At 52.9% G+C, this 22,137-nt stretch overlaps 70 non-coding genes across 70 annotated transcripts; 27 read left to right on the top strand and 43 right to left on the bottom strand.

Annotated features, from left to right (window-relative positions):
- Positions 1-65: 65 nt before the first annotated feature.
- On the bottom strand, positions 66-140 carry Trnad-guc (transfer RNA aspartic acid (anticodon GUC)). The gene has a single exon. It is a non-coding gene; the product is annotated as a tRNA-Asp (tRNA).
- Positions 141-690: 550 nt separating this feature from the next.
- Positions 691-763, top strand: Trnar-acg (transfer RNA arginine (anticodon ACG)). The gene has a single exon. It is a non-coding gene; the product is annotated as a tRNA-Arg (tRNA).
- Positions 764-1,050: 287 nt separating this feature from the next.
- Trnam-cau (transfer RNA methionine (anticodon CAU)) lies at positions 1,051-1,122 on the top strand. Its single transcript has one exon. It is a non-coding gene; the product is annotated as a tRNA-Met (tRNA).
- A 234-nt stretch (positions 1,123-1,356) lies between these two features.
- Trnad-guc (transfer RNA aspartic acid (anticodon GUC)) lies at positions 1,357-1,428 on the bottom strand. The gene has a single exon. It is a non-coding gene; the product is annotated as a tRNA-Asp (tRNA).
- Positions 1,429-1,535: 107 nt separating this feature from the next.
- On the bottom strand, positions 1,536-1,607 carry Trnad-guc (transfer RNA aspartic acid (anticodon GUC)). The gene has a single exon. It is a non-coding gene; the product is annotated as a tRNA-Asp (tRNA).
- A 107-nt stretch (positions 1,608-1,714) lies between these two features.
- Positions 1,715-1,806, bottom strand: Trnai-uau (transfer RNA isoleucine (anticodon UAU)). The gene is given in 2 exon segments: positions 1,715-1,750; positions 1,769-1,806. It is a non-coding gene; the product is annotated as a tRNA-Ile (tRNA).
- A 373-nt stretch (positions 1,807-2,179) lies between these two features.
- Positions 2,180-2,252, top strand: Trnar-acg (transfer RNA arginine (anticodon ACG)). The gene has a single exon. It is a non-coding gene; the product is annotated as a tRNA-Arg (tRNA).
- A 287-nt stretch (positions 2,253-2,539) lies between these two features.
- On the top strand, positions 2,540-2,611 carry Trnam-cau (transfer RNA methionine (anticodon CAU)). Its single transcript has one exon. It is a non-coding gene; the product is annotated as a tRNA-Met (tRNA).
- Positions 2,612-2,845: 234 nt separating this feature from the next.
- On the bottom strand, positions 2,846-2,917 carry Trnad-guc (transfer RNA aspartic acid (anticodon GUC)). The gene has a single exon. It is a non-coding gene; the product is annotated as a tRNA-Asp (tRNA).
- A 107-nt stretch (positions 2,918-3,024) lies between these two features.
- On the bottom strand, positions 3,025-3,096 carry Trnad-guc (transfer RNA aspartic acid (anticodon GUC)). Its single transcript has one exon. It is a non-coding gene; the product is annotated as a tRNA-Asp (tRNA).
- A 107-nt stretch (positions 3,097-3,203) lies between these two features.
- Positions 3,204-3,295, bottom strand: Trnai-uau (transfer RNA isoleucine (anticodon UAU)). The gene is given in 2 exon segments: positions 3,204-3,239; positions 3,258-3,295. It is a non-coding gene; the product is annotated as a tRNA-Ile (tRNA).
- Positions 3,296-3,668: 373 nt separating this feature from the next.
- Positions 3,669-3,741, top strand: Trnar-acg (transfer RNA arginine (anticodon ACG)). Its single transcript has one exon. It is a non-coding gene; the product is annotated as a tRNA-Arg (tRNA).
- Positions 3,742-4,028: 287 nt separating this feature from the next.
- Positions 4,029-4,100, top strand: Trnam-cau (transfer RNA methionine (anticodon CAU)). The gene has a single exon. It is a non-coding gene; the product is annotated as a tRNA-Met (tRNA).
- Positions 4,101-4,334: 234 nt separating this feature from the next.
- Positions 4,335-4,406, bottom strand: Trnad-guc (transfer RNA aspartic acid (anticodon GUC)). Its single transcript has one exon. It is a non-coding gene; the product is annotated as a tRNA-Asp (tRNA).
- A 107-nt stretch (positions 4,407-4,513) lies between these two features.
- On the bottom strand, positions 4,514-4,585 carry Trnad-guc (transfer RNA aspartic acid (anticodon GUC)). The gene has a single exon. It is a non-coding gene; the product is annotated as a tRNA-Asp (tRNA).
- A 107-nt stretch (positions 4,586-4,692) lies between these two features.
- Trnai-uau (transfer RNA isoleucine (anticodon UAU)) lies at positions 4,693-4,784 on the bottom strand. The gene is given in 2 exon segments: positions 4,693-4,728; positions 4,747-4,784. It is a non-coding gene; the product is annotated as a tRNA-Ile (tRNA).
- Positions 4,785-5,157: 373 nt separating this feature from the next.
- Positions 5,158-5,230, top strand: Trnar-acg (transfer RNA arginine (anticodon ACG)). The gene has a single exon. It is a non-coding gene; the product is annotated as a tRNA-Arg (tRNA).
- A 593-nt stretch (positions 5,231-5,823) lies between these two features.
- Positions 5,824-5,895, bottom strand: Trnad-guc (transfer RNA aspartic acid (anticodon GUC)). The gene has a single exon. It is a non-coding gene; the product is annotated as a tRNA-Asp (tRNA).
- Positions 5,896-6,002: 107 nt separating this feature from the next.
- Trnad-guc (transfer RNA aspartic acid (anticodon GUC)) lies at positions 6,003-6,074 on the bottom strand. Its single transcript has one exon. It is a non-coding gene; the product is annotated as a tRNA-Asp (tRNA).
- Positions 6,075-6,181: 107 nt separating this feature from the next.
- On the bottom strand, positions 6,182-6,273 carry Trnai-uau (transfer RNA isoleucine (anticodon UAU)). Its single transcript is given in 2 exon segments — positions 6,182-6,217; positions 6,236-6,273. It is a non-coding gene; the product is annotated as a tRNA-Ile (tRNA).
- Positions 6,274-6,646: 373 nt separating this feature from the next.
- Positions 6,647-6,719, top strand: Trnar-acg (transfer RNA arginine (anticodon ACG)). The gene has a single exon. It is a non-coding gene; the product is annotated as a tRNA-Arg (tRNA).
- Positions 6,720-7,006: 287 nt separating this feature from the next.
- On the top strand, positions 7,007-7,078 carry Trnam-cau (transfer RNA methionine (anticodon CAU)). The gene has a single exon. It is a non-coding gene; the product is annotated as a tRNA-Met (tRNA).
- Positions 7,079-7,312: 234 nt separating this feature from the next.
- Positions 7,313-7,384, bottom strand: Trnad-guc (transfer RNA aspartic acid (anticodon GUC)). The gene has a single exon. It is a non-coding gene; the product is annotated as a tRNA-Asp (tRNA).
- A 107-nt stretch (positions 7,385-7,491) lies between these two features.
- Positions 7,492-7,563, bottom strand: Trnad-guc (transfer RNA aspartic acid (anticodon GUC)). Its single transcript has one exon. It is a non-coding gene; the product is annotated as a tRNA-Asp (tRNA).
- A 107-nt stretch (positions 7,564-7,670) lies between these two features.
- Positions 7,671-7,762, bottom strand: Trnai-uau (transfer RNA isoleucine (anticodon UAU)). The gene is given in 2 exon segments: positions 7,671-7,706; positions 7,725-7,762. It is a non-coding gene; the product is annotated as a tRNA-Ile (tRNA).
- A 373-nt stretch (positions 7,763-8,135) lies between these two features.
- On the top strand, positions 8,136-8,208 carry Trnar-acg (transfer RNA arginine (anticodon ACG)). The gene has a single exon. It is a non-coding gene; the product is annotated as a tRNA-Arg (tRNA).
- A 593-nt stretch (positions 8,209-8,801) lies between these two features.
- Positions 8,802-8,873, bottom strand: Trnad-guc (transfer RNA aspartic acid (anticodon GUC)). The gene has a single exon. It is a non-coding gene; the product is annotated as a tRNA-Asp (tRNA).
- Positions 8,874-8,980: 107 nt separating this feature from the next.
- Positions 8,981-9,052, bottom strand: Trnad-guc (transfer RNA aspartic acid (anticodon GUC)). The gene has a single exon. It is a non-coding gene; the product is annotated as a tRNA-Asp (tRNA).
- A 107-nt stretch (positions 9,053-9,159) lies between these two features.
- Trnai-uau (transfer RNA isoleucine (anticodon UAU)) lies at positions 9,160-9,251 on the bottom strand. The gene is given in 2 exon segments: positions 9,160-9,195; positions 9,214-9,251. It is a non-coding gene; the product is annotated as a tRNA-Ile (tRNA).
- A 373-nt stretch (positions 9,252-9,624) lies between these two features.
- Positions 9,625-9,697, top strand: Trnar-acg (transfer RNA arginine (anticodon ACG)). The gene has a single exon. It is a non-coding gene; the product is annotated as a tRNA-Arg (tRNA).
- A 287-nt stretch (positions 9,698-9,984) lies between these two features.
- Positions 9,985-10,056, top strand: Trnam-cau (transfer RNA methionine (anticodon CAU)). Its single transcript has one exon. It is a non-coding gene; the product is annotated as a tRNA-Met (tRNA).
- Positions 10,057-10,290: 234 nt separating this feature from the next.
- Positions 10,291-10,362, bottom strand: Trnad-guc (transfer RNA aspartic acid (anticodon GUC)). The gene has a single exon. It is a non-coding gene; the product is annotated as a tRNA-Asp (tRNA).
- A 107-nt stretch (positions 10,363-10,469) lies between these two features.
- Trnad-guc (transfer RNA aspartic acid (anticodon GUC)) lies at positions 10,470-10,541 on the bottom strand. Its single transcript has one exon. It is a non-coding gene; the product is annotated as a tRNA-Asp (tRNA).
- Positions 10,542-10,648: 107 nt separating this feature from the next.
- Trnai-uau (transfer RNA isoleucine (anticodon UAU)) lies at positions 10,649-10,740 on the bottom strand. Its single transcript is given in 2 exon segments — positions 10,649-10,684; positions 10,703-10,740. It is a non-coding gene; the product is annotated as a tRNA-Ile (tRNA).
- A 373-nt stretch (positions 10,741-11,113) lies between these two features.
- On the top strand, positions 11,114-11,186 carry Trnar-acg (transfer RNA arginine (anticodon ACG)). The gene has a single exon. It is a non-coding gene; the product is annotated as a tRNA-Arg (tRNA).
- A 287-nt stretch (positions 11,187-11,473) lies between these two features.
- On the top strand, positions 11,474-11,545 carry Trnam-cau (transfer RNA methionine (anticodon CAU)). The gene has a single exon. It is a non-coding gene; the product is annotated as a tRNA-Met (tRNA).
- Positions 11,546-11,779: 234 nt separating this feature from the next.
- Positions 11,780-11,851, bottom strand: Trnad-guc (transfer RNA aspartic acid (anticodon GUC)). Its single transcript has one exon. It is a non-coding gene; the product is annotated as a tRNA-Asp (tRNA).
- Positions 11,852-11,958: 107 nt separating this feature from the next.
- Trnad-guc (transfer RNA aspartic acid (anticodon GUC)) lies at positions 11,959-12,030 on the bottom strand. Its single transcript has one exon. It is a non-coding gene; the product is annotated as a tRNA-Asp (tRNA).
- A 107-nt stretch (positions 12,031-12,137) lies between these two features.
- Positions 12,138-12,229, bottom strand: Trnai-uau (transfer RNA isoleucine (anticodon UAU)). The gene is given in 2 exon segments: positions 12,138-12,173; positions 12,192-12,229. It is a non-coding gene; the product is annotated as a tRNA-Ile (tRNA).
- A 373-nt stretch (positions 12,230-12,602) lies between these two features.
- Positions 12,603-12,675, top strand: Trnar-acg (transfer RNA arginine (anticodon ACG)). Its single transcript has one exon. It is a non-coding gene; the product is annotated as a tRNA-Arg (tRNA).
- Positions 12,676-12,962: 287 nt separating this feature from the next.
- Trnam-cau (transfer RNA methionine (anticodon CAU)) lies at positions 12,963-13,034 on the top strand. The gene has a single exon. It is a non-coding gene; the product is annotated as a tRNA-Met (tRNA).
- Positions 13,035-13,268: 234 nt separating this feature from the next.
- Positions 13,269-13,340, bottom strand: Trnad-guc (transfer RNA aspartic acid (anticodon GUC)). The gene has a single exon. It is a non-coding gene; the product is annotated as a tRNA-Asp (tRNA).
- A 107-nt stretch (positions 13,341-13,447) lies between these two features.
- Positions 13,448-13,519, bottom strand: Trnad-guc (transfer RNA aspartic acid (anticodon GUC)). The gene has a single exon. It is a non-coding gene; the product is annotated as a tRNA-Asp (tRNA).
- A 107-nt stretch (positions 13,520-13,626) lies between these two features.
- On the bottom strand, positions 13,627-13,718 carry Trnai-uau (transfer RNA isoleucine (anticodon UAU)). The gene is given in 2 exon segments: positions 13,627-13,662; positions 13,681-13,718. It is a non-coding gene; the product is annotated as a tRNA-Ile (tRNA).
- A 373-nt stretch (positions 13,719-14,091) lies between these two features.
- Trnar-acg (transfer RNA arginine (anticodon ACG)) lies at positions 14,092-14,164 on the top strand. Its single transcript has one exon. It is a non-coding gene; the product is annotated as a tRNA-Arg (tRNA).
- A 287-nt stretch (positions 14,165-14,451) lies between these two features.
- On the top strand, positions 14,452-14,523 carry Trnam-cau (transfer RNA methionine (anticodon CAU)). Its single transcript has one exon. It is a non-coding gene; the product is annotated as a tRNA-Met (tRNA).
- Positions 14,524-14,757: 234 nt separating this feature from the next.
- Trnad-guc (transfer RNA aspartic acid (anticodon GUC)) lies at positions 14,758-14,829 on the bottom strand. Its single transcript has one exon. It is a non-coding gene; the product is annotated as a tRNA-Asp (tRNA).
- A 107-nt stretch (positions 14,830-14,936) lies between these two features.
- Trnad-guc (transfer RNA aspartic acid (anticodon GUC)) lies at positions 14,937-15,008 on the bottom strand. Its single transcript has one exon. It is a non-coding gene; the product is annotated as a tRNA-Asp (tRNA).
- A 107-nt stretch (positions 15,009-15,115) lies between these two features.
- Trnai-uau (transfer RNA isoleucine (anticodon UAU)) lies at positions 15,116-15,207 on the bottom strand. Its single transcript is given in 2 exon segments — positions 15,116-15,151; positions 15,170-15,207. It is a non-coding gene; the product is annotated as a tRNA-Ile (tRNA).
- Positions 15,208-15,580: 373 nt separating this feature from the next.
- On the top strand, positions 15,581-15,653 carry Trnar-acg (transfer RNA arginine (anticodon ACG)). The gene has a single exon. It is a non-coding gene; the product is annotated as a tRNA-Arg (tRNA).
- Positions 15,654-16,246: 593 nt separating this feature from the next.
- Positions 16,247-16,318, bottom strand: Trnad-guc (transfer RNA aspartic acid (anticodon GUC)). Its single transcript has one exon. It is a non-coding gene; the product is annotated as a tRNA-Asp (tRNA).
- Positions 16,319-16,425: 107 nt separating this feature from the next.
- Trnad-guc (transfer RNA aspartic acid (anticodon GUC)) lies at positions 16,426-16,497 on the bottom strand. Its single transcript has one exon. It is a non-coding gene; the product is annotated as a tRNA-Asp (tRNA).
- Positions 16,498-16,604: 107 nt separating this feature from the next.
- Positions 16,605-16,696, bottom strand: Trnai-uau (transfer RNA isoleucine (anticodon UAU)). Its single transcript is given in 2 exon segments — positions 16,605-16,640; positions 16,659-16,696. It is a non-coding gene; the product is annotated as a tRNA-Ile (tRNA).
- A 373-nt stretch (positions 16,697-17,069) lies between these two features.
- On the top strand, positions 17,070-17,142 carry Trnar-acg (transfer RNA arginine (anticodon ACG)). The gene has a single exon. It is a non-coding gene; the product is annotated as a tRNA-Arg (tRNA).
- Positions 17,143-17,429: 287 nt separating this feature from the next.
- Trnai-gau (transfer RNA isoleucine (anticodon GAU)) lies at positions 17,430-17,501 on the top strand. Its single transcript has one exon. It is a non-coding gene; the product is annotated as a tRNA-Ile (tRNA).
- A 234-nt stretch (positions 17,502-17,735) lies between these two features.
- Trnad-guc (transfer RNA aspartic acid (anticodon GUC)) lies at positions 17,736-17,807 on the bottom strand. Its single transcript has one exon. It is a non-coding gene; the product is annotated as a tRNA-Asp (tRNA).
- A 107-nt stretch (positions 17,808-17,914) lies between these two features.
- Trnad-guc (transfer RNA aspartic acid (anticodon GUC)) lies at positions 17,915-17,986 on the bottom strand. The gene has a single exon. It is a non-coding gene; the product is annotated as a tRNA-Asp (tRNA).
- Positions 17,987-18,093: 107 nt separating this feature from the next.
- Trnai-uau (transfer RNA isoleucine (anticodon UAU)) lies at positions 18,094-18,185 on the bottom strand. The gene is given in 2 exon segments: positions 18,094-18,129; positions 18,148-18,185. It is a non-coding gene; the product is annotated as a tRNA-Ile (tRNA).
- A 373-nt stretch (positions 18,186-18,558) lies between these two features.
- Trnar-acg (transfer RNA arginine (anticodon ACG)) lies at positions 18,559-18,631 on the top strand. Its single transcript has one exon. It is a non-coding gene; the product is annotated as a tRNA-Arg (tRNA).
- A 287-nt stretch (positions 18,632-18,918) lies between these two features.
- Trnam-cau (transfer RNA methionine (anticodon CAU)) lies at positions 18,919-18,990 on the top strand. The gene has a single exon. It is a non-coding gene; the product is annotated as a tRNA-Met (tRNA).
- Positions 18,991-19,224: 234 nt separating this feature from the next.
- On the bottom strand, positions 19,225-19,296 carry Trnad-guc (transfer RNA aspartic acid (anticodon GUC)). Its single transcript has one exon. It is a non-coding gene; the product is annotated as a tRNA-Asp (tRNA).
- Positions 19,297-19,403: 107 nt separating this feature from the next.
- Trnad-guc (transfer RNA aspartic acid (anticodon GUC)) lies at positions 19,404-19,475 on the bottom strand. Its single transcript has one exon. It is a non-coding gene; the product is annotated as a tRNA-Asp (tRNA).
- Positions 19,476-19,582: 107 nt separating this feature from the next.
- Positions 19,583-19,674, bottom strand: Trnai-uau (transfer RNA isoleucine (anticodon UAU)). Its single transcript is given in 2 exon segments — positions 19,583-19,618; positions 19,637-19,674. It is a non-coding gene; the product is annotated as a tRNA-Ile (tRNA).
- Positions 19,675-20,047: 373 nt separating this feature from the next.
- Trnar-acg (transfer RNA arginine (anticodon ACG)) lies at positions 20,048-20,120 on the top strand. The gene has a single exon. It is a non-coding gene; the product is annotated as a tRNA-Arg (tRNA).
- Positions 20,121-20,407: 287 nt separating this feature from the next.
- Trnam-cau (transfer RNA methionine (anticodon CAU)) lies at positions 20,408-20,479 on the top strand. Its single transcript has one exon. It is a non-coding gene; the product is annotated as a tRNA-Met (tRNA).
- Positions 20,480-20,713: 234 nt separating this feature from the next.
- Positions 20,714-20,785, bottom strand: Trnad-guc (transfer RNA aspartic acid (anticodon GUC)). Its single transcript has one exon. It is a non-coding gene; the product is annotated as a tRNA-Asp (tRNA).
- Positions 20,786-20,892: 107 nt separating this feature from the next.
- On the bottom strand, positions 20,893-20,964 carry Trnad-guc (transfer RNA aspartic acid (anticodon GUC)). Its single transcript has one exon. It is a non-coding gene; the product is annotated as a tRNA-Asp (tRNA).
- A 107-nt stretch (positions 20,965-21,071) lies between these two features.
- On the bottom strand, positions 21,072-21,163 carry Trnai-uau (transfer RNA isoleucine (anticodon UAU)). The gene is given in 2 exon segments: positions 21,072-21,107; positions 21,126-21,163. It is a non-coding gene; the product is annotated as a tRNA-Ile (tRNA).
- Positions 21,164-21,535: 372 nt separating this feature from the next.
- On the top strand, positions 21,536-21,608 carry Trnar-acg (transfer RNA arginine (anticodon ACG)). The gene has a single exon. It is a non-coding gene; the product is annotated as a tRNA-Arg (tRNA).
- A 287-nt stretch (positions 21,609-21,895) lies between these two features.
- Trnam-cau (transfer RNA methionine (anticodon CAU)) lies at positions 21,896-21,967 on the top strand. Its single transcript has one exon. It is a non-coding gene; the product is annotated as a tRNA-Met (tRNA).
- Positions 21,968-22,137: the final 170 nt, after the last annotated feature.

The following is a 22,137-nucleotide window of genomic DNA, read 5'->3' as shown; positions in this document are numbered from 1 at the left end:
CAAGTAGCTGTAAACGGTCTACACTAAGTTCGGCGAGTGACAGTGCAATAATTAAAAATCTAGTGCGCCTCCCCGGCGGGGAATCGATCCCCGGTCTCCCGCGTGACAGGCGGGGATACTAACCACTATACTACCGAGGCAGACGCAACTAGCGCATGTAATGCACATTAATCTTGCTGACATAGCTGATACATCTGAAATGTAGCCTCCTGATGCTGTCAGAGACAGTTGCTACGAAATAAAAGTATGCCCCAGGTGAGGCTCGAACTCACAACCCCGGCATTGCTCACGGTTACTGCCTTATAAGTACCGTGCGCTAACCAATTGCGCTCTCAGTTAGCCGTATTCGCTTTGCTGCAAACCAGTGGTGGCCACAAAAACATCGCCACCTGCGGCCATACTGCGACTTTGGCACCTAAGTACGAATGCTTCGTGCTATTCGTGTCTGATATGCTACGCTTACATGCACATCAACCGCCTCTCGTCATCGAAAAAATGCAGAAAAACGCGCGCCTTGCCTCGTGCTACCTGTCGAACAGCGAGCGCAGATGTGTGGCAAGCTCCAAGTTCTGCAGGCGCACCGCGACCACGCAGCTGGACGAGTGGTGCCTTCCTTGGGAGCTTGATGAGCCCTGGAGAACACGTTTCTTAGCGAATTGCACTTGTCTCGTAGCGAGAAATGCTGCCCCTGGCCCTGTGGCGCAACGGATAACGCGTCTGACTACGGATCAGAAGATTCCAGGTTCGAATCGTGGCAGGGTCGGCATTTTGTTAGTTGCCAACGCGTAGCTGGGCAGTGGATTTCGTATGTCGCCGCATCGTGCAGTGCTTTGTTACTCCTGTGCATCTCGCAGCTGCATGTCGAGGCGATCGTGGTAAATATCGCTGCGTGCAAGCGTCAGCGTAGCGTCAGTCGAGCAAAGTCGAGACAAGTCAAGCTGAGAGCTGTAGGAGATGTTACGCAATCAAATGTAGGCGTGTGAAAGCGACGCAGACAACACTGCCCAAGTGTCCCACGTGATGTGACGAAGAGCGAGTATACGCCCACACAGCAGAGTGGCGCAGTGGAAGCGTGCTGGGCCCATAACCCAGAGGTCCGTGGATCGAAACCACGCTCTGCTAAAATTATTTCTTTTCCTGATTGTGTCGAGCTCGATTATTACGCCTAGAGAGTCGGCTGGGGGCATTGATTCAGCCTCAAAAGCAAACCCCGTAATTCTGAAGTGTGAAGAATGCGAGAACTACTTCCTAAGATGCATCATTTTTTAAGATTTTGCAGCAAGTTAATGGCAAAGTGAATGCTCTTCCGCCCCACACGCGCAACACTCGAGCAGGTTTGTGAGATAAAAATCGCGTCTCCCCGGCGGGGAATCGAACCCCGGTCTCCCGCGTGACAGGCGGGGATACTAACCACTATACTACCGAGGATGCGATGCAGGCAGCTGTCTGTGTGGGAGACACTTGTTGCAAGTAGCTGTAAACGGTCTACACTAAGTTCGGCGACTGATAGTGCAATAATTAAAAATCTAGTGTGCCTCCCCGGCGGGGAATCGAACCCCGGTCTCCCGCGTGACACGCGGGGATACTAACCACTATACTACCGAGGAAGACGCAACTAGCGCCTATAATGCACATTAATCTTGCTGACATGGCTGATACATCTGAAATGTAGCCTCCTGATGCCGTCAGAGACAGCTGCTACGAAATAAAAGTATGCCCCAGGTGAGGCTCGAACTCACAACCCCGGCATTGCTCACGGCTACTGCCTTATAAGTACCGTGCGCTAACCAATTGCGCCACTGGGGCTACAGCAAAACGCTCTCAGTTAGCCGTATTCGCTTTGCTGCAAACCAGTGGTGGCCACAAAAACATCGCCACCTGCGGCCATACTGCGACTTTGGCGCCTAAGTACGAATGCTTCGTGCTATTCGTGTCTGATATGCTACGCTTACATGCACATCAACCGCCTCTCGTCATCGAAAAAATGCAGAAAAACGCGCGCCTTGCCTCGTGCTACCTGTCGAACAGCGAGCGCAGATGTGTGGCAAGCTCCAAGTTCTGCAGGCGCACCGCGACCACGCAGCTGGACGAGTGGTGCCTTCCTTGGGAGCTTGATGAGCCCTGGAGAACACGTTTCTTAGCGAATTGCACTTGTCTCGTAGCGAGAAATGCTGCCCCTGGCCCTGTGGCGCAACGGATAACGCGTCTGACTACGGATCAGAAGATTCCAGGTTCGAATCCTGGCAGGGTCGGCATTTTGTTAGTTGCCAACGCGTAGCTGGGCAGTGGATTTCGTATGTCGCCGCATCGTGCAGTGCTTTGTTACTCCTGTGCATCTCGCAGCTGCATGTCGAGGCGATCGTGGTAAATATCGCTGCGTGCAAGCGTCAGCGTAGCGTCAGTCGAGCAAAGTCGAGACAAGTCAAGCTGAGAGCTGTAGGAGATGTTACGCAATCAAATGTAGGCGTGTGAAAGCGACGCAGACAACACTGCCCAAGTGTCCCACGTGATGTGACGAAGAGCGAGTATACGCCCACACAGCAGAGTGGCGCAGTGGAAGCGTGCTGGGCCCATAACCCAGAGGTCCGTGGATCGAAACCACGCTCTGCTAAAATTATTTCTTTTCCTGATTGTGTCGAGCTCGATTATTACGCCTAGAGAGTCGGCTGGGGGCATTGATTCAGCCTCAAAAGCAAACCCCGTAATTCTGAAGTGTGAAGAATGCGAGAACTACTTCCTAAGATGCATCCTTTTTTAAGATTTTGCAGCAAGTTAATGGCAAAGTGAATGCTCTTCCGCCCCACACGCGCAACACTCGAGCAGGTTTGTGAGATAAAAATCGCGTCTCCCCGGCGGGGAATCGAACCCCGGTCTCCCGCGTGACAGGCGGGGATACTAACCACTATACTACCGAGGATGCGATGCAGGCAGCTGTCTGTGTGGGAGACACTTGTTGCAAGTAGCTGTAAACGGTCTACACTAAGTTCGGCGACTGATAGTGCAATAATTAAAAATCTAGTGTGCCTCCCCGGCGGGGAATCGAACCCCGGTCTCCCGCGTGACACGCGGGGATACTAACCACTATACTACCGAGGAAGACGCAACTAGCGCCTATAATGCACATTAATCTTGCTGACATGGCTGATACATCTGAAATGTAGCCTCCTGATGCCGTCAGAGACAGCTGCTACGAAATAAAAGTATGCCCCAGGTGAGGCTCGAACTCACAACCCCGGCATTGCTCACGGCTACTGCCTTATAAGTACCGTGCGCTAACCAATTGCGCCACTGGGGCTACAGCAAAACGCTGTCAGTTAGCCGTATTCGCTTTGCTGCAAACCAGTGGTGGCCACAAAAACATCGCCACCTGCGGCCATACTGCGACTTTGGCGCCTAAGTACGAATGCTTCGTGCTATTCGTGTCTGATATGCTACGCTTACATGCACATCAACCGCCTCTCGTCATCGAAAAATTGCAGAAAAACGCGCGCCTTGCCTCGTGCTACCTGTCGAACAGCGAGCGCAGATGTGTGGCAAGCTCCAAGTTCTGCAGGCGCACCGCGACCACGCAGCTGGACGAGTGGTGCCTTCCTTGGGAGCTTGATGAGCCCTGGAGAACACGTTTCTTAGCGAATTGCACTTGTCTCGTAGCGAGAAATGCTGCCCCTGGCCCTGTGGCGCAACGGATAACGCGTCTGACTACGGATCAGAAGATTCCAGGTTCGAATCCTGGCAGGGTCGGCATTTTGTTAGTTGCCAACGCGTAGCTGGGCAGTGGATTTCGTATGTCGCCGCATCGTGCAGTGCTTTGTTACTCCTGTGCATCTCGCAGCTGCATGTCGAGGCGATCGTGGTAAATATCGCTGCGTGCAAGCGTCAGCGTAGCGTCAGTCGAGCAAAGTCGAGACAAGTCAAGCTGAGAGCTGTAGGAGATGTTACGCAATCAAATGTAGGCGTGTGAAAGCGACGCAGACAACACTGCCCAAGTGTCCCACGTGATGTGACGAAGAGCGAGTATACGCCCACACAGCAGAGTGGCGCAGTGGAAGCGTGCTGGGCCCATAACCCAGAGGTCCGTGGATCGAAACCACGCTCTGCTAAAATTATTTCTTTTCCTGATTGTGTCGAGCTCGATTATTACGCCTAGAGAGTCGGCTGGGGGCATTGATTCAGCCTCAAAAGCAAACCCCGTAATTCTGAAGTGTGAAGAATGCGAGAACTACTTCCTAAGATGCATCCTTTTTTAAGATTTTGCAGCAAGTTAATGGCAAAGTGAATGCTCTTCCGCCCCACACGCGCAACACTCGAGCAGGTTTGTGAGATAAAAATCGCGTCTCCCCGGCGGGGAATCGAACCCCGGTCTCCCGCGTGACAGGCGGGGATACTAACCACTATACTACCGAGGATGCGATGCAGGCAGCTGTCTGTGTGGGAGACACTTGTTGCAAGTAGCTGTAAACGGTCTACACTAAGTTCGGCGACTGATAGTGCAATAATTAAAAATCTAGTGTGCCTCCCCGGCGGGGAATCGAACCCCGGTCTCCCGCGTGACACGCGGGGATACTAACCACTATACTACCGGGGAAGACGCAACTAGCGCCTATAATGCACATTAATCTTGCTGACATGGCTGATACATCTGAAATGTAGCCTCCTGATGCCGTCAGAGACAGCTGCTACGAAATAAAAGTATGCCCCAGGTGAGGCTCGAACTCACAACCCCGGCATTGCTCACGGCTACTGCCTTATAAGTACCGTGCGCTAACCAATTGCGCCACTGGGGCTACAGCAAAACGCTCTCAGTTAGCCGTATTCGCTTTGCTGCAAACCAGTGGTGGCCACAAAAACATCGCCACCTGCGGCCATACTGCGACTTTGGCACCTAAGTACGAATGCTTCGTGCTATTCGTGTCTGATATGCTACGCTTACATGCACATCAACCGCCTCTCGTCATCGAAAAAATGCAGAAAAACGCGCGCCTTGCCTCGTGCTACCTGTCGAACAGCGAGCGCAGATGTGTGGCAAGCTCCAAGCTCTGCAGGCGCACCGCGACCACGCAGCTGGACGAGTGGTGCCTTCCTTGGGAGCTTGATGGGCCCTGGAGAACACGTTTCTTAGCGAATTGCACTTGTCTCGTAGCGAGAAATGCTGCCCCTGGCCCTGTGGCGCAACGGATAACGCGTCTGACTACGGATCAGAAGATTCCAGGTTCGAATCGTGGCAGGGTCGGCATTTTGTTAGTTGCCAACGCGTAGCTGGGCAGTGGATTTCGTATGTCGCCGCATCGTGCAGTGCTTTGTTACTCCTGTGCATCTCGCAGCTGCATGTCGAGGCGATCGTGGTAAATATCGCTGCGTGCAAGCGTCAGCGTAGCGTCAGTCGAGCAAAGTCGAGACAAGTCAAGCTGAGAGCTGTAGGAGATGTTACGCAATCAAATGTAGGCGTGTGAAAGCGACGCAGACAACACTGCCCAAGTGTCCCACGTGATGTGACGAAGAGCGAGTATACCCCCACACAGCAGAGTGGCGCAGTGGAAGCGTGCTGGGCCCATAACCCAGAAGTCCGTGGATCGAAACCACGCTCTGCTAAAATTATTTCTTTTCCTGATTGTGTCGAGCTCGATTATTACGCCTAGAGAGTCGGCTGGGGGCATTGATTCAGCCTCAAAAGCAAACCCCGTAATTCTGAAGTGTGAAGAATGCGAGAACTACTTCCTAAGATGCATCCTTTTTTAAGATTTTGCAGCAAGTTAATGGCAAAGTGAATGCTCTTCCGCCCCACACGCGCAACACTCGAGCAGGTTTGTGAGATAAAAATCGCGTCTCCCCGGCGGGGAATCGAACCCCGGTCTCCCGCGTGACAGGCGGGGATACTAACCACTATACTACCGAGGATGCGATGCAGGCAGCTGTCTGTGTGGGAGACACTTGTTGCAAGTAGCTGTAAACGGTCTACACTAAGTTCGGCGACTGATAGTGCAATAATTAAAAATCTAGTGTGCCTCCCCGGCGGGGAATCGAACCCCGGTCTCCCGCGTGACACGCGGGGATACTAACCACTATACTACCGAGGAAGACGCAACTAGCGCCTATAATGCACATTAATCTTGCTGACATGGCTGATACATCTGAAATGTAGCCTCCTGATGCCGTCAGAGACAGCTGCTACGAAATAAAAGTATGCCCCAGGTGAGGCTCGAACTCACAACCCCGGCATTGCTCACGGCTACTGCCTTATAAGTACCGTGCGCTAACCAATTGCGCCACTGGGGCTACAGCAAAACGCTGTCAGTTAGCCGTATTCGCTTTGCTGCAAACCAGTGGTGGCCACAAAAACATCGCCACCTGCGGCCATACTGCGACTTTGGCGCCTAAGTACGAATGCTTCGTGCTATTCGTGTCTGATATGCTACGCTTACATGCACATCAACCGCCTCTCGTCATCGAAAAATTGCAGAAAAACGCGCGCCTTGCCTCGTGCTACCTGTCGAACAGCGAGCGCAGATGTGTGGCAAGCTCCAAGTTCTGCAGGCGCACCGCGACCACGCAGCTGGACGAGTGGTGCCTTCCTTGGGAGCTTGATGAGCCCTGGAGAACACGTTTCTTAGCGAATTGCACTTGTCTCGTAGCGAGAAATGCTGCCCCTGGCCCTGTGGCGCAACGGATAACGCGTCTGACTACGGATCAGAAGATTCCAGGTTCGAATCCTGGCAGGGTCGGCATTTTGTTAGTTGCCAACGCGTAGCTGGGCAGTGGATTTCGTATGTCGCCGCATCGTGCAGTGCTTTGTTACTCCTGTGCATCTCGCAGCTGCATGTCGAGGCGATCGTGGTAAATATCGCTGCGTGCAAGCGTCAGCGTAGCGTCAGTCGAGCAAAGTCGAGACAAGTCAAGCTGAGAGCTGTAGGAGATGTTACGCAATCAAATGTAGGCGTGTGAAAGCGACGCAGACAACACTGCCCAAGTGTCCCACGTGATGTGACGAAGAGCGAGTATACGCCCACACAGCAGAGTGGCGCAGTGGAAGCGTGCTGGGCCCATAACCCAGAGGTCCGTGGATCGAAACCACGCTCTGCTAAAATTATTTCTTTTCCTGATTGTGTCGAGCTCGATTATTACGCCTAGAGAGTCGGCTGGGGGCATTGATTCAGCCTCAAAAGCAAACCCCGTAATTCTGAAGTGTGAAGAATGCGAGAACTACTTCCTAAGATGCATCCTTTTTTAAGATTTTGCAGCAAGTTAATGGCAAAGTGAATGCTCTTCCGCCCCACACGCGCAACACTCGAGCAGGTTTTTGAGATAAAAATCGCGTCTCCCCGGCGGGGAATCGAACCCCGGTCTCCCGCGTGACAGGCGGGGATACTAACCACTATACTACCGAGGATGCGATGCAGGCAGCTGTCTGTGTGGGAGACACTTGTTGCAAGTAGCTGTAAACGGTCTACACTAAGTTCGGCGACTGATAGTGCAATAATTAAAAATCTAGTGTGCCTCCCCGGCGGGGAATCGAACCCCGGTCTCCCGCGTGACACGCGGGGATACTAACCACTATACTACCGGGGAAGACGCAACTAGCGCCTATAATGCACATTAATCTTGCTGACATGGCTGATACATCTGAAATGTAGCCTCCTGATGCCGTCAGAGACAGCTGCTACGAAATAAAAGTATGCCCCAGGTGAGGCTCGAACTCACAACCCCGGCATTGCTCACGGCTACTGCCTTATAAGTACCGTGCGCTAACCAATTGCGCCACTGGGGCTACAGCAAAACGCTCTCAGTTAGCCGTATTCGCTTTGCTGCAAACCAGTGGTGGCCACAAAAACATCGCCACCTGCGGCCATACTGCGACTTTGGCACCTAAGTACGAATGCTTCGTGCTATTCGTGTCTGATATGCTACGCTTACATGCACATCAACCGCCTCTCGTCATCGAAAAAATGCAGAAAAACGCGCGCCTTGCCTCGTGCTACCTGTCGAACAGCGAGCGCAGATGTGTGGCAAGCTCCAAGCTCTGCAGGCGCACCGCGACCACGCAGCTGGACGAGTGGTGCCTTCCTTGGGAGCTTGATGGGCCCTGGAGAACACGTTTCTTAGCGAATTGCACTTGTCTCGTAGCGAGAAATGCTGCCCCTGGCCCTGTGGCGCAACGGATAACGCGTCTGACTACGGATCAGAAGATTCCAGGTTCGAATCGTGGCAGGGTCGGCATTTTGTTAGTTGCCAACGCGTAGCTGGGCAGTGGATTTCGTATGTCGCCGCATCGTGCAGTGCTTTGTTACTCCTGTGCATCTCGCAGCTGCATGTCGAGGCGATCGTGGTAAATATCGCTGCGTGCAAGCGTCAGCGTAGCGTCAGTCGAGCAAAGTCGAGACAAGTCAAGCTGAGAGCTGTAGGAGATGTTACGCAATCAAATGTAGGCGTGTGAAAGCGACGCAGACAACACTGCCCAAGTGTCCCACGTGATGTGACGAAGAGCGAGTATACCCCCACACAGCAGAGTGGCGCAGTGGAAGCGTGCTGGGCCCATAACCCAGAAGTCCGTGGATCGAAACCACGCTCTGCTAAAATTATTTCTTTTCCTGATTGTGTCGAGCTCGATTATTACGCCTAGAGAGTCGGCTGGGGGCATTGATTCAGCCTCAAAAGCAAACCCCGTAATTCTGAAGTGTGAAGAATGCGAGAACTACTTCCTAAGATGCATCCTTTTTTAAGATTTTGCAGCAAGTTAATGGCAAAGTGAATGCTCTTCCGCCCCACACGCGCAACACTCGAGCAGGTTTGTGAGATAAAAATCGCGTCTCCCCGGCGGGGAATCGAACCCCGGTCTCCCGCGTGACAGGCGGGGATACTAACCACTATACTACCGAGGATGCGATGCAGGCAGCTGTCTGTGTGGGAGACACTTGTTGCAAGTAGCTGTAAACGGTCTACACTAAGTTCGGCGACTGATAGTGCAATAATTAAAAATCTAGTGTGCCTCCCCGGCGGGGAATCGAACCCCGGTCTCCCGCGTGACACGCGGGGATACTAACCACTATACTACCGAGGAAGACGCAACTAGCGCCTATAATGCACATTAATCTTGCTGACATGGCTGATACATCTGAAATGTAGCCTCCTGATGCCGTCAGAGACAGCTGCTACGAAATAAAAGTACGCCCCAGGTGAGGCTCGAACTCACAACCCCGGCATTGCTCACGGCTACTGCCTTATAAGTACCGTGCGCTAACCAATTGCGCCACTGGGGCTACAGCAAAACGCTGTCAGTTAGCCGTATTCGCTTTGCTGCAAACCAGTGGTGGCCACAAAAACATCGCCACCTGCGGCCATACTGCGACTTTGGCGCCTAAGTACGAATGCTTCGTGCTATTCGTGTCTGATATGCTACGCTTACATGCACATCAACCGCCTCTCGTCATCGAAAAATTGCAGAAAAACGCGCGCCTTGCCTCGTGCTACCTGTCGAACAGCGAGCGCAGATGTGTGGCAAGCTCCAAGTTCTGCAGGCGCACCGCGACCACGCAGCTGGACGAGTGGTGCCTTCCTTGGGAGCTTGATGAGCCCTGGAGAACACGTTTCTTAGCGAATTGCACTTGTCTCGTAGCGAGAAATGCTGCCCCTGGCCCTGTGGCGCAACGGATAACGCGTCTGACTACGGATCAGAAGATTCCAGGTTCGAATCCTGGCAGGGTCGGCATTTTGTTAGTTGCCAACGCGTAGCTGGGCAGTGGATTTCGTATGTCGCCGCATCGTGCAGTGCTTTGTTACTCCTGTGCATCTCGCAGCTGCATGTCGAGGCGATCGTGGTAAATATCGCTGCGTGCAAGCGTCAGCGTAGCGTCAGTCGAGCAAAGTCGAGACAAGTCAAGCTGAGAGCTGTAGGAGATGTTACGCAATCAAATGTAGGCGTGTGAAAGCGACGCAGACAACACTGCCCAAGTGTCCCACGTGATGTGACGAAGAGCGAGTATACGCCCACACAGCAGAGTGGCGCAGTGGAAGCGTGCTGGGCCCATAACCCAGAGGTCCGTGGATCGAAACCACGCTCTGCTAAAATTATTTCTTTTCCTGATTGTGTCGAGCTCGATTATTACGCCTAGAGAGTCGGCTGGGGGCATTGATTCAGCCTCAAAAGCAAACCCCGTAATTCTGAAGTGTGAAGAATGCGAGAACTACTTCCTAAGATGCATCCTTTTTTAAGATTTTGCAGCAAGTTAATGGCAAAGTGAATGCTCTTCCGCCCCACACGCGCAACACTCGAGCAGGTTTGTGAGATAAAAATCGCGTCTCCCCGGCGGGGAATCGAACCCCGGTCTCCCGCGTGACAGGCGGGGATACTAACCACTATACTACCGAGGATGCGATGCAGGCAGCTGTCTGTGTGGGAGACACTTGTTGCAAGTAGCTGTAAACGGTCTACACTAAGTTCGGCGACTGATAGTGCAATAATTAAAAATCTAGTGTGCCTCCCCGGCGGGGAATCGAACCCCGGTCTCCCGCGTGACACGCGGGGATACTAACCACTATACTACCGAGGAAGACGCAACTAGCGCCTATAATGCACATTAATCTTGCTGACATGGCTGATACATCTGAAATGTAGCCTCCTGATGCCGTCAGAGACAGCTGCTACGAAATAAAAGTATGCCCCAGGTGAGGCTCGAACTCACAACCCCGGCATTGCTCACGGCTACTGCCTTATAAGTACCGTGCGCTAACCAATTGCGCCACTGGGGCTACAGCAAAACGCTCTCAGTTAGCCGTATTCGCTTTGCTGCAAACCAGTGGTGGCCACAAAAACATCGCCACCTGCGGCCATACTGCGACTTTGGCGCCTAAGTACGAATGCTTCGTGCTATTCGTGTCTGATATGCTACGCTTACATGCACATCAACCGCCTCTCGTCATCGAAAAAATGCAGAAAAACGCGCGCCTTGCCTCGTGCTACCTGTCGAACAGCGAGCGCAGATGTGTGGCAAGCTCCAAGTTCTGCAGGCGCACCGCGACCACGCAGCTGGACGAGTGGTGCCTTCCTTGGGAGCTTGATGAGCCCTGGAGAACACGTTTCTTAGCGAATTGCACTTGTCTCGTAGCGAGAAATGCTGCCCCTGGCCCTGTGGCGCAACGGATAACGCGTCTGACTACGGATCAGAAGATTCCAGGTTCGAATCCTGGCAGGGTCGGCATTTTGTTAGTTGCCAACGCGTAGCTGGGCAGTGGATTTCGTATGTCGCCGCATCGTGCAGTGCTTTGTTACTCCTGTGCATCTCGCAGCTGCATGTCGAGGCGATCGTGGTAAATATCGCTGCGTGCAAGCGTCAGCGTAGCGTCAGTCGAGCAAAGTCGAGACAAGTCAAGCTGAGAGCTGTAGGAGATGTTACGCAATCAAATGTAGGCGTGTGAAAGCGACGCAGACAACACTGCCCAAGTGTCCCACGTGATGTGACGAAGAGCGAGTATACGCCCACACAGCAGAGTGGCGCAGTGGAAGCGTGCTGGGCCCATAACCCAGAGGTCCGTGGATCGAAACCACGCTCTGCTAAAATTATTTCTTTTCCTGATTGTGTCGAGCTCGATTATTACGCCTAGAGAGTCGGCTGGGGGCATTGATTCAGCCTCAAAAGCAAACCCCGTAATTCTGAAGTGTGAAGAATGCGAGAACTACTTCCTAAGATGCATCCTTTTTTAAGATTTTGCAGCAAGTTAATGGCAAAGTGAATGCTCTTCCGCCCCACACGCGCAACACTCGAGCAGGTTTGTGAGATAAAAATCGCGTCTCCCCGGCGGGGAATCGAACCCCGGTCTCCCGCGTGACAGGCGGGGATACTAACCACTATACTACCGAGGATGCGATGCAGGCAGCTGTCTGTGTGGGAGACACTTGTTGCAAGTAGCTGTAAACGGTCTACACTAAGTTCGGCGACTGATAGTGCAATAATTAAAAATCTAGTGTGCCTCCCCGGCGGGGAATCGAACCCCGGTCTCCCGCGTGACACGCGGGGATACTAACCACTATACTACCGAGGAAGACGCAACTAGCGCCTATAATGCACATTAATCTTGCTGACATGGCTGATACATCTGAAATGTAGCCTCCTGATGCCGTCAGAGACAGCTGCTACGAAATAAAAGTATGCCCCAGGTGAGGCTCGAACTCACAACCCCGGCATTGCTCACGGCTACTGCCTTATAAGTACCGTGCGCTAACCAATTGCGCCACTGGGGCTACAGCAAAACGCTCTCAGTTAGCCGTATTCGCTTTGCTGCAAACCAGTGGTGGCCACAAAAACATCGCCACCTGCGGCCATACTGCGACTTTGGCGCCTAAGTACGAATGCTTCGTGCTATTCGTGTCTGATATGCTACGCTTACATGCACATCAACCGCCTCTCGTCATCGAAAAATTGCAGAAAAACGCGCGCCTTGCCTCGTGCTACCTGTCGAACAGCGAGCGCAGATGTGTGGCAAGCTCCAAGTTCTGCAGGCGCACCGCGACCACGCAGCTGGACGAGTGGTGCCTTCCTTGGGAGCTTGATGAGCCCTGGAGAACACGTTTCTTAGCGAATTGCACTTGTCTCGTAGCGAGAAATGCTGCCCCTGGCCCTGTGGCGCAACGGATAACGCGTCTGACTACGGATCAGAAGATTCCAGGTTCGAATCCTGGCAGGGTCGGCATTTTGTTAGTTGCCAACGCGTAGCTGGGCAGTGGATTTCGTATGTCGCCGCATCGTGCAGTGCTTTGTTACTCCTGTGCATCTCGCAGCTGCATGTCGAGGCGATCGTGGTAAATATCGCTGCGTGCAAGCGTCAGCGTAGCGTCAGTCGAGCAAAGTCGAGACAAGTCAAGCTGAGAGCTGTAGGAGATGTTACGCAATCAAATGTAGGCGTGTGAAAGCGACGCAGACAACACTGCCCAAGTGTCCCACGTGATGTGACGAAGAGCGAGTATACGCCCACACAGCAGAGTGGCGCAGTGGAAGCGTGCTGGGCCCATAACCCAGAGGTCCGTGGATCGAAACCACGCTCTGCTAAAATTATTTCTTTTCCTGATTGTGTCGAGCTCGATTATTACGCCTAGAGAGTCGGCTGGGGGCATTGATTCAGCCTCAAAAGCAAACCCCGTAATTCTGAAGTGTGAAGAATGCGAGAACTACTTCCTAAGATGCATCCTTTTTTAAGATTTTGCAGCAAGTTAATGGCAAAGTGAATGCTCTTCCGCCCCACACGCGCAACACTCGAGCAGGTTTGTGAGATAAAAATCGCGTCTCCCCGGCGGGGAATCGAACCCCGGTCTCCCGCGTGACAGGCGGGGATACTAACCACTATACTACCGAGGATGCGATGCAGGCAGCTGTCTGTGTGGGAGACACTTGTTGCAAGTAGCTGTAAACGGTCTACACTAAGTTCGGCGACTGATAGTGCAATAATTAAAAATCTAGTGTGCCTCCCCGGCGGGGAATCGAACCCCGGTCTCCCGCGTGACACGCGGGGATACTAACCACTATACTACCGAGGAAGACGCAACTAGCGCCTATAATGCACATTAATCTTGCTGACATGGCTGATACATCTGAAATGTAGCCTCCTGATGCCGTCAGAGACAGCTGCTACGAAATAAAAGTATGCCCCAGGTGAGGCTCGAACTCACAACCCCGGCATTGCTCACGGCTACTGCCTTATAAGTACCGTGCGCTAACCAATTGCGCCACTGGGGCTACAGCAAAACGCTCTCAGTTAGCCGTATTCGCTTTGCTGCAAACCAGTGGTGGCCACAAAAACATCGCCACCTGCGGCCATACTGCGACTTTGGCGCCTAAGTACGAATGCTTCGTGCTATTCGTGTCTGATATGCTACGCTTACATGCACATCAACCGCCTCTCGTCATCGAAAAAATGCAGAAAAACGCGCGCCTTGCCTCGTGCTACCTGTCGAACAGCGAGCGCAGATGTGTGGCAAGCTCCAAGTTCTGCAGGCGCACCGCGACCACGCAGCTGGACGAGTGGTGCCTTCCTTGGGAGCTTGATGAGCCCTGGAGAACACGTTTCTTAGCGAATTGCACTTGTCTCGTAGCGAGAAATGCTGCCCCTGGCCCTGTGGCGCAACGGATAACGCGTCTGACTACGGATCAGAAGATTCCAGGTTCGAATCCTGGCAGGGTCGGCATTTTGTTAGTTGCCAACGCGTAGCTGGGCAGTGGATTTCGTATGTCGCCGCATCGTGCAGTGCTTTGTTACTCCTGTGCATCTCGCAGCTGCATGTCGAGGCGATCGTGGTAAATATCGCTGCGTGCAAGCGTCAGCGTAGCGTCAGTCGAGCAAAGTCGAGACAAGTCAAGCTGAGAGCTGTAGGAGATGTTACGCAATCAAATGTAGGCGTGTGAAAGCGACGCAGACAACACTGCCCAAGTGTCCCACGTGATGTGACGAAGAGCGAGTATACGCCCACACAGCAGAGTGGCGCAGTGGAAGCGTGCTGGGCCCATAACCCAGAGGTCCGTGGATCGAAACCACGCTCTGCTAAAATTATTTCTTTTCCTGATTGTGTCGAGCTCGATTATTACGCCTAGAGAGTCGGCTGGGGGCATTGATTCAGCCTCAAAAGCAAACCCCGTAATTCTGAAGTGTGAAGAATGCGAGAACTACTTCCTAAGATGCATCCTTTTTTAAGATTTTGCAGCAAGTTAATGGCAAAGTGAATGCTCTTCCGCCCCACACGCGCAACACTCGAGCAGGTTTGTGAGATAAAAATCGCGTCTCCCCGGCGGGGAATCGAACCCCGGTCTCCCGCGTGACAGGCGGGGATACTAACCACTATACTACCGAGGATGCGATGCAGGCAGCTGTCTGTGTGGGAGACACTTGTTGCAAGTAGCTGTAAACGGTCTACACTAAGTTCGGCGACTGATAGTGCAATAATTAAAAATCTAGTGTGCCTCCCCGGCGGGGAATCGAACCCCGGTCTCCCGCGTGACACGCGGGGATACTAACCACTATACTACCGGGGAAGACGCAACTAGCGCCTATAATGCACATTAATCTTGCTGACATGGCTGATACATCTGAAATGTAGCCTCCTGATGCCGTCAGAGACAGCTGCTACGAAATAAAAGTATGCCCCAGGTGAGGCTCGAACTCACAACCCCGGCATTGCTCACGGCTACTGCCTTATAAGTACCGTGCGCTAACCAATTGCGCCACTGGGGCTACAGCAAAACGCTCTCAGTTAGCCGTATTCGCTTTGCTGCAAACCAGTGGTGGCCACAAAAACATCGCCACCTGCGGCCATACTGCGACTTTGGCACCTAAGTACGAATGCTTCGTGCTATTCGTGTCTGATATGCTACGCTTACATGCACATCAACCGCCTCTCGTCATCGAAAAAATGCAGAAAAACGCGCGCCTTGCCTCGTGCTACCTGTCGAACAGCGAGCGCAGATGTGTGGCAAGCTCCAAGCTCTGCAGGCGCACCGCGACCACGCAGCTGGACGAGTGGTGCCTTCCTTGGGAGCTTGATGGGCCCTGGAGAACACGTTTCTTAGCGAATTGCACTTGTCTCGTAGCGAGAAATGCTGCCCCTGGCCCTGTGGCGCAACGGATAACGCGTCTGACTACGGATCAGAAGATTCCAGGTTCGAATCGTGGCAGGGTCGGCATTTTGTTAGTTGCCAACGCGTAGCTGGGCAGTGGATTTCGTATGTCGCCGCATCGTGCAGTGCTTTGTTACTCCTGTGCATCTCGCAGCTGCATGTCGAGGCGATCGTGGTAAATATCGCTGCGTGCAAGCGTCAGCGTAGCGTCAGTCGAGCAAAGTCGAGACAAGTCAAGCTGAGAGCTGTAGGAGATGTTACGCAATCAAATGTAGGCGTGTGAAAGCGACGCAGACAACACTGCCCAAGTGTCCCACGTGATGTGACGAAGAGCGAGTATACCCCCACACAGCAGAGTGGCGCAGTGGAAGCGTGCTGGGCCCATAACCCAGAAGTCCGTGGATCGAAACCACGCTCTGCTAAAATTATTTCTTTTCCTGATTGTGTCGAGCTCGATTATTACGCCTAGAGAGTCGGCTGGGGGCATTGATTCAGCCTCAAAAGCAAACCCCGTAATTCTGAAGTGTGAAGAATGCGAGAACTACTTCCTAAGATGCATCATTTTTTAAGATTTTGCAGCAAGTTAATGGCAAAGTGAATGCTCTTCCGCCCCACACGCGCAACACTCGAGCAGGTTTGTGAGATAAAAATCGCGTCTCCCCGGCGGGGAATCGAACCCCGGTCTCCCGCGTGACAGGCGGGGATACTAACCACTATACTACCGAGGATGCGATGCAGGCAGCTGTCTGTGTGGGAGACACTTGTTGCAAGTAGCTGTAAACGGTCTACACTAAGTTCGGCGACTGATAGTGCAATAATTAAAAATCTAGTGTGCCTCCCCGGCGGGGAATCGAACCCCGGTCTCCCGCGTGACACGCGGGGATACTAACCACTATACTACCGAGGAAGACGCAACTAGCGCCTATAATGCACATTAATCTTGCTGACATGGCTGATACATCTGAAATGTAGCCTCCTGATGCCGTCAGAGACAGCTGCTACGAAATAAAAGTATGCCCCAGGTGAGGCTCGAACTCACAACCCCGGCATTGCTCACGGCTACTGCCTTATAAGTACCGTGCGCTAACCAATTGCGCCACTGGGGCTACAGCAAAACGCTCTCAGTTAGCCGTATTCGCTTTGCTGCAAACCAGTGGTGGCCACAAAAACATCGCCACCTGCGGCCATACTGCGACTTTGGCACCTAAGTACGAATGCTTCGTGCTATTCGTGTCTGATATGCTACGCTTACATGCACATCAACCGCCTCTCGTCATCGAAAAAATGCAGAAAAACGCGCGCCTTGCCTCGTGCTACCTGTCGAACAGCGAGCGCAGATGTGTGGCAAGCTCCAAGTTCTGCAGGCGCACCGCGACCACGCAGCTGGACGAGTGGTGCCTTCCTTGGGAGCTTGATGAGCCCTGGAGAACACGTTTCTTAGCGAATTGCACTTGTCTCGTAGCGAGAAATGCTGCCCCTGGCCCTGTGGCGCAACGGATAACGCGTCTGACTACGGATCAGAAGATTCCAGGTTCGAATCCTGGCAGGGTCGGCATTTTGTTAGTTGCCAACGCGTAGCTGGGCAGTGGATTTCGTATGTCGCCGCATCGTGCAGTGCTTTGTTACTCCTGTGCATCTCGCAGCTGCATGTCGAGGCGATCGTGGTAAATATCGCTGCGTGCAAGCGTCAGCGTAGCGTCAGTCGAGCAAAGTCGAGACAAGTCAAGCTGAGAGCTGTAGGAGATGTTACGCAATCAAATGTAGGCGTGTGAAAGCGACGCAGACAACACTGCCCAAGTGTCCCACGTGATGTGACGAAGAGCCAGTATACGCCCACACAGCAGAGTGGCGCAGTGGAAGCGTGCTGGGCCGATAACCCAGAGGTCCGTGGATCGAAACCACGCTCTGCTAAAATTATTTCTTTTCCTGATTGTGTCGAGCTCGATTATTACGCCTAGAGAGTCGGCTGGGGGCATTGATTCAGCCTCAAAAGCAAACCCCGTAATTCTGAAGTGTGAAGAATGCGAGAACTACTTCCTAAGATGCATCCTTTTTTAAGATTTTGCAGCAAGTTAATGGCAAAGTGAATGCTCTTCCGCCCCACACGCGCAACACTCGAGCAGGTTTGTGAGATAAAAATCGCGTCTCCCCGGCGGGGAATCGAACCCCGGTCTCCCGCGTGACAGGCGGGGATACTAACCACTATACTACCGAGGATGCGATGCAGGCAGCTGTCTGTGTGGGAGACACTTGTTGCAAGTAGCTGTAAACGGTCTACACTAAGTTCGGCGACTGATAGTGCAATAATTAAAAATCTAGTGTGCCTCCCCGGCGGGGAATCGAACCCCGGTCTCCCGCGTGACACGCGGGGATACTAACCACTATACTACCGAGGAAGACGCAACTAGCGCCTATAATGCACATTAATCTTGCTGACATGGCTGATACATCTGAAATGTAGCCTCCTGATGCCGTCAGAGACAGCTGCTACGAAATAAAAGTATGCCCCAGGTGAGGCTCGAACTCACAACCCCGGCATTGCTCACGGCTACTGCCTTATAAGTACCGTGCGCTAACCAATTGCGCCACTGGGGCTACAGCAAAACGCTGTCAGTTAGCCGTATTCGCTTTGCTGCAAACCAGTGGTGGCCACAAAAACATCGCCACCTGCGGCCATACTGCGACTTTGGCGCCTAAGTACGAATGCTTCGTGCTATTCGTGTCTGATATGCTACGCTTACATGCACATCAACCGCCTCTCGTCATCGAAAAATTGCAGAAAAACGCGCGCCTTGCCTCGTGCTACCTGTCGAACAGCGAGCGCAGATGTGTGGCAAGCTCCAAGTTCTGCAGGCGCACCGCGACCACGCAGCTGGACGAGTGGTGCCTTCCTTGGGAGCTTGATGAGCCCTGGAGAACACGTTTCTTAGCGAATTGCACTTGTCTCGTAGCGAGAAATGCTGCCCCTGGCCCTGTGGCGCAACGGATAACGCGTCTGACTACGGATCAGAAGATTCCAGGTTCGAATCCTGGCAGGGTCGGCATTTTGTTAGTTGCCAACGCGTAGCTGGGCAGTGGATTTCGTATGTCGCCGCATCGTGCAGTGCTTTGTTACTCCTGTGCATCTCGCAGCTGCATGTCGAGGCGATCGTGGTAAATATCGCTGCGTGCAAGCGTCAGCGTAGCGTCAGTCGAGCAAAGTCGAGACAAGTCAAGCTGAGAGCTGTAGGAGATGTTACGCAATCAAATGTAGGCGTGTGAAAGCGACGCAGACAACACTGCCCAAGTGTCCCACGTGATGTGACGAAGAGCGAGTATACGCCCACACAGCAGAGTGGCGCAGTGGAAGCGTGCTGGGCCCATAACCCAGAGGTCCGTGGATCGAAACCACGCTCTGCTAAAATTATTTCTTTTCCTGATTGTGTCGAGCTCGATTATTACGCCTAGAGAGTCGGCTGGGGGCATTGATTCAGCCTCAAAAGCAAACCCCGTAATTCTGAAGTGTGAAGAATGCGAGAACTACTTCCTAAGATGCATCCTTTTTTAAGATTTTGCAGCAAGTTAATGGCAAAGTGAATGCTCTTCCGCCCCACACGCGCAACACTCGAGCAGGTTTGTGAGATAAAAATCGCGTCTCCCCGGCGGGGAATCGAACCCCGGTCTCCCGCGTGACAGGCGGGGATACTAACCACTATACTACCGAGGATGCGATGCAGGCAGCTGTCTGTGTGGGAGACACTTGTTGCAAGTAGCTGTAAACGGTCTACACTAAGTTCGGCGACTGATAGTGCAATAATTAAAAATCTAGTGTGCCTCCCCGGCGGGGAATCGAACCCCGGTCTCCCGCGTGACACGCGGGGATACTAACCACTATACTACCGAGGAAGACGCAACTAGCGCCTATAATGCACATTAATCTTGCTGACATGGCTGATACATCTGAAATGTAGCCTCCTGATGCCGTCAGAGACAGCTGCTACGAAATAAAAGTATGCCCCAGGTGAGGCTCGAACTCACAACCCCGGCATTGCTCACGGCTACTGCCTTATAAGTACCGTGCGCTAACCAATTGCGCCACTGGGGCTACAGCAAAACGCTCTCAGTTAGCCGTATTCGCTTTGCTGCAAACCAGTGGTGGCCACAAAAACATCGCCACCTGCGGCCATACTGCGACTTTGGCGCCTAAGTACGAATGCTTCGTGCTATTCGTGTCTGATATGCTACGCTTACATGCACATCAACCGCCTCTCGTCATCGAAAAAATGCAGAAAAACGCGCGCCTTGCCTCGTGCTACCTGTCGAACAGCGAGCGCAGATGTGTGGCAAGCTCCAAGTTCTGCAGGCGCACCGCGACCACGCAGCTGGACGAGTGGTGCCTTCCTTGGGAGCTTGATGAGCCCTGGAGAACACGTTTCTTAGCGAATTGCACTTGTCTCGTAGCGAGAAATGCTGCCCCTGGCCCTGTGGCGCAACGGATAACGCGTCTGACTACGGATCAGAAGATTCCAGGTTCGAATCCTGGCAGGGTCGGCATTTTGTTAGTTGCCAACGCGTAGCTGGGCAGTGGATTTCGTATGTCGCCGCATCGTGCAGTGCTTTGTTACTCCTGTGCATCTCGCAGCTGCATGTCGAGGCGATCGTGGTAAATATCGCTGCGTGCAAGCGTCAGCGTAGCGTCAGTCGAGCAAAGTCGAGACAAGTCAAGCTGAGAGCTGTAGGAGATGTTACGCAATCAAATGTAGGCGTGTGAAAGCGACGCAGACAACACTGCCCAAGTGTCCCACGTGATGTGACGAAGAGCGAGTATACGCCCACACAGCAGAGTGGCGCAGTGGAAGCGTGCTGGGCCCATAACCCAGAGGTCCGTGGATCGAAACCACGCTCTGCTAAAATTATTTCTTTTCCTGATTGTGTCGAGCTCGATTATTACGCCTAGAGAGTCGGCTGGGGGCATTGATTCAGCCTCAAAAGCAAACCCCGTAATTCTGAAGTGTGAAGAATGCGAGAACTACTTCCTAAGATGCATCCTTTTTTAAGATTTTGCAGCAAGTTAATGGCAAAGTGAATGCTCTTCCGCCCCACACGCGCAACACTCGAGCAGGTTTGTGAGATAAAAATCGCGTCTCCCCGGCGGGGAATCGAACCCCGGTCTCCCGCGTGACAGGCGGGGATACTAACCACTATACTACCGAGGATGCGATGCAGGCAGCTGTCTGTGTGGGAGACACTTGTTGCAAGTAGCTGTAAACGGTCTACACTAAGTTCGGCGACTGATAGTGCAATAATTAAAAATCTAGTGTGCCTCCCCGGCGGGGAATCGAACCCCGGTCTCCCGCGTGACACGCGGGGATACTAACCACTATACTACCGAGGAAGACGCAACTAGCGCCTATAATGCACATTAATCTTGCTGACATGGCTGATACATCTGAAATGTAGCCTCCTGATGCCGTCAGAGACAGCTGCTACGAAATAAAAGTATGCCCCAGGTGAGGCTCGAACTCACAACCCCGGCATTGCTCACGGCTACTGCCTTATAAGTACCGTGCGCTAACCAATTGCGCCACTGGGGCTACAGCAAAACGCTCTCAGTTAGCCGTATTCGCTTTGCTGCAAACCAGTGGTGGCCACAAAAACATCGCCACCTGCGGCCATACTGCGACTTTGGCGCCTAAGTACGAATGCTTCGTGCTATTCGTGTCTGATATGCTACGCTTACATGCACATCAACCGCCTCTCGTCATCGAAAAAATGCAGAAAAACGCGCGCCTTGCCTCGTGCTACCTGTCGAACAGCGAGCGCAGATGTGTGGCAAGCTCCAAGTTCTGCAGGCGCACCGCGACCACGCAGCTGGACGAGTGGTGCCTTCCTTGGGAGCTTGATGAGCCTGGAGAACACGTTTCTTAGCGAATTGCACTTGTCTCGTAGCGAGAAATGCTGCCCCTGGCCCTGTGGCGCAACGGATAACGCGTCTGACTACGGATCAGAAGATTCCAGGTTCGAATCCTGGCAGGGTCGGCATTTTGTTAGTTGCCAACGCGTAGCTGGGCAGTGGATTTCGTATGTCGCCGCATCGTGCAGTGCTTTGTTACTCCTGTGCATCTCGCAGCTGCATGTCGAGGCGATCGTGGTAAATATCGCTGCGTGCAAGCGTCAGCGTAGCGTCAGTCGAGCAAAGTCGAGACAAGTCAAGCTGAGAGCTGTAGGAGATGTTACGCAATCAAATGTAGGCGTGTGAAAGCGACGCAGACAACACTGCCCAAGTGTCCCACGTGATGTGACGAAGAGCGAGTATACGCCCACACAGCAGAGTGGCGCAGTGGAAGCGTGCTGGGCCCATAACCCAGAGGTCCGTGGATCGAAACCACGCTCTGCTAAAATTATTTCTTTTCCTGATTGTGTCGAGCTCGATTATTACGCCTAGAGAGTCGGCTGGGGGCATTGATTCAGCCTCAAAAGCAAACCCCGTAATTCTGAAGTGTGAAGAATGCGAGAACTACTTCCTAAGATGCATCCTTTTTTAAGATTTTGCAGCAAGTTAATGGCA

The sequence above is a fragment of the Schistocerca nitens genome, unplaced genomic scaffold (assembly GCF_023898315.1).
Source record: "Schistocerca nitens isolate TAMUIC-IGC-003100 unplaced genomic scaffold, iqSchNite1.1 HiC_scaffold_366, whole genome shotgun sequence".
NCBI lineage: Eukaryota > Metazoa > Arthropoda > Insecta > Orthoptera > Acrididae > Schistocerca > Schistocerca nitens.
Note: the sequence above shows the minus strand (reverse complement) of the source record. Positions and strands in the feature narration are given on the sequence as shown.